Raw genomic sequence first — 3,878 nt, 5'->3', positions numbered from 1 at the left:
TAAGCCATATCAAGCTGGACATGGTAGCACACATCTTACTCCCATTGCTCCTATGGCAAGATGGGAGGTTAAAGACAGAATTCTCAGAAGCTTGCAGGGCAGCTAGCCTAGCCTGATGAAACAAGGTGGAAGGCTCACATGCACGCACATGCACACACATGCACACATGCATGAATACACATGTACACTATGGCACATGTGTCCCCACATCATACACACACACACACACACACACACACACACACACACACACCATGGTTAAAATGGTAAATTTTATGCCATTATATCTTACTAAAATATGCATTGCAGGCTGGGCAGTGGTGATGTACATCTTTCATCCTAGCACTCAGGAGGCAGAGGCAGTGGATCTCTTAGTTCAAAACCAGCCTGGCCCACAGAGCGAGTTCCAGGACAGTCATAGCTACATAGAGAGACCCTGTCTCAAAACACAAAATAAGCAGTACTTAATGATGGAATATATTCTGAGAACAAAAGGTGCATTGGGAACAAAACGTGCCATGGTAGGAACACAAACCAAGAGCCTATGGCATTGTGACCTCAGCAGTCAGAGCCACACATGTGACCAAAAATTGATAAGATGTTCTCAACTCATGGCAGTACACATGTAATCCAAGAGTGGAAGAGATAAAAAGGAACGCCCATGCTGCCCGGAGGACTAGTGGGCCAGCACATACTGAACACACACTTGTTGGGCATCTCAGCACCCCAGGTGGTGGCATTGCCCCAGTTTCTAGCCTTTCGGCTTACTATCAAGGTAAACAGGTAGACTGTAGAGGGAGACCCTTTCCTGTCAGCTGAGGTCACTTATTGTCTTCACAAACAAGAGGAAGTTGCATATCCCATTGCCCAGGGGACAGCCCCAAAGACACCATAGAACAGTAGAGGAGCTAGCCCTACACTAGAGTGGGCAGTGTCTGTCCAGATGGCCAAGGCATCCTGCTTCAAGCACCAGTATGGAAGACAGACAGGGCAAGACCATAAGGTTGGGCTAGGCACAGAGTAGCTGTGGATACTCCAGGTCCCTCCCTTTCTAGAACCCTGCTTGTCTTAGAAACAACTTGGGAGAGCTAAGTCCTGTCCCGCCCCCAAGGCAGTGAGCCCATATGCTGGAGACTTTGGTCATTTTTCTCCACCTGCCCTGATTGGTCAGTGTCCTTAGAACCCTGTCCCTTCCCCTATGGGGCATTTCTTCTGTCCCTCTTTCTGCTAAGCTTTGCTTACCAAGCAGCCGTGCCCCCAAGTTGGTGGGAAATGACTCAGTGAAGTAGTGGCACACTAACTGAATGCTAGAGTACCCGCATGTGCCAGCTCTTTGTACCTCAGTTTCCCCAGGTTGTGTGGGCAAGGTTGCTTTCTATACCCGTGCTTGTTAAAATGCAGTTTTGGCTCTGTAGGTCTATGTGGGCCACTTGGGGGACTCAGCACTCAGGGGATGTCCTAGAAGTGGAAAAGTCTTGGTCAGGACCATGTTGCATATGATGTATTACTCTCTTGGCAGAGAGAGGGTAACCCTACTTTCTGGTGGATTTGGCTTTGTCTCCCTTGTGGAGTGTAGGTGGGCTGAGGATACAGATGATACCAGGGATGGAGGCAGAACTCTGGGGTCACGACCACCCTGGCATTCACCTTTGTGAATCCATCCTGCTGTTCTTCATAGTTCACCGCGGTGTACCATCATTAGTCACTGAGCCCCTGCAGGAGTGGACCTGATGTGAATAAACGACACACTTCTGCTTAGCTCTTTTGAGGGACTCACAAGAGCCCAGCAGAGGAAAGACCTCAGGCCCCTGGAGTCCTCTGTTCCCACCTGTTTCGTTTTCTCACCAGCACCAGGGTGCTTTTCCGTGACCTATATTACAGGGGAAAAGTCAATCACTGGCCGTGTGATGATGGTTCAGCAGGTAAAGGCACTTCCCACTAAGGCTGACGGACAACCTGAGTGGGAAACTCCAGATTCACATAGTAGGAGAGCACTAACTCCCACAAGTTGTTCTCTGACTTGCACTTGTGAGCCATAGCATATACCCCCCCTACCCCCAAATCACATAGGTTCCACTTCAAAACTCTCCCCACCCCCACAAATTACATGTTTTTTTTTTTCTTCCCCTGCCTATGGTATTAGGGATGGGACCCAAGGCCTCATTCATGCTAGACAAGATCTCTATTAAGCCACACTCCTATCCCTCATTTGTTTTCTAAAAGCTCTCCATTCACTGGCCAACTGGCAGGTCTACAGGCTACTTATCACTTTACATTTGTTAAGCACCCTGGAATGTCCTCTGATTTCTTTCCTTCCTTCCTTTCTTTTTTTTTTTTTTTTTTTTTTTTTTTTTTTTTTTGTTTTTTGAGACAGGGTTTCTCTGTGTAGCTTTGGAGCCTGTCCTGGAACTCACTCTGTAGACCAGACTGGCCTTGAACTCACAGAGATCTGCCTGCCTCTGCTTCCCAAGTGCTAGGATTAAAATCATAGACCATCATCACCTCCTGTCCTCTGGTTTCTATTTGGACATTCATCTCTGTCCTCACATACTCACAGAGCCTTTGGTAATAGGCTGTGGGCCTGTCCTATGGGCCTCTCTGTTTTTGTGACCTTTGCTTTGCTGTAGGGTGGGCATTGGCCTGTGTTGCCCTTTTCTACCTTGGAAACATGGGCTTCACTTTTCTCCAAGTTCCTGATGTGATCACACCTGGCCTGGGACTGGGTCTAGAGGATATGCTGGGCCCTAGAATCTCCCCTGCTCAGTTCTGGCCATGGAGCAGTTTGCTCCTGAATCTGAAAAGGAACCTGGAAGCATTTCTGTACTTCAGTGCCTTAGTTATGTGCCCTGAAAAACACTTCTTTCTTTTATTTTAATTAGTTAGTTAATCAAGACAGGGTCTCACTATGTAACCTTGGCTAGGTTGAAGCTCACTACATAGACTGGGCTGGCTTCAAACTCACAGAGCTTGTGTAAGTAAGTCCCTAGCGTAGGAGGGTGAGCCATCTGCTCTAAGGACAGGCTGGTTACAACCACAATGCCTCTAGCCTGGATTTCTGGGATCAGGATCTTGAAGCTATGACTCCTGACAAGCCACAGCCAGTCTCAAAAGAATGACCTGGGAGGACCTGGCTTCTGGATGGGGTCTCATCTAACCTGTGAACTGTACCCAGAGATAGTCTGCCACCAGGTGCACCGACACAGGCAGGAGGCCCAGTGTCCTGGACAGTTTTATGTCAACTTGACACAAGCTAGTATCATCTGAAAGGATTGCCCCCATAAGATCCAGCTGCAGGATGCTTTCTTAGTGATTGATGGGGGAGAGCCCACTTTTGGAAATGCCATCCCTGGGCTGGTGGTCCTAGGTTCTATGAGAAAGCAGGCTGAGCAAGCCAGGGGTAGCAAACTAGTAAAGCAGCCTCTGCATCAGCTCCTGTCTTCAGATTCCTACTCTGTTTGAGTTCTTGTCCTGATTCCTCTGATCACGAGCAGTAATGGGGTGTGTAAGCCAAACAAACCCTTTCCTCCCCAAGTTTCTTTGGTCCTGGTGTTTCATCACAGCAATTATAACCATAACTAGAACACCCAGGCACATCATCTCTTCTTGGTCAAACCAGTGGCTGTTCTGCTCTGCTAAAGCCAGGATTCTGGAGCTAGAGAGAAGATGGGCATGAGACCATCTGGTATTGGGCCCCAGGGTCTTGGATGAGTCCCTCATTCCCTTTGAGTCCTAGGCTCCATGTTTCCAGGAGAGCAGGATATGTGCCCCCAGTCCCTGGAGCCCCAGGCTGTGGGAGCCTTAAGGATCAATTTTATGAACCCCGAGACCCCCTGAAGGTTCAGGGAATAGAGAGATGAAGTCTATCACTGGGCTTGTAA

Source organism: Phodopus roborovskii, unplaced genomic scaffold (genome assembly GCF_943737965.1).
Source record: "Phodopus roborovskii unplaced genomic scaffold, PHOROB, whole genome shotgun sequence".
NCBI classification, from domain to species: Eukaryota; Metazoa; Chordata; class Mammalia; order Rodentia; family Cricetidae; genus Phodopus; species Phodopus roborovskii.
The sequence above is the reverse complement of the archived record's forward strand: the minus strand, read 5'-3'. Positions refer to the sequence as shown.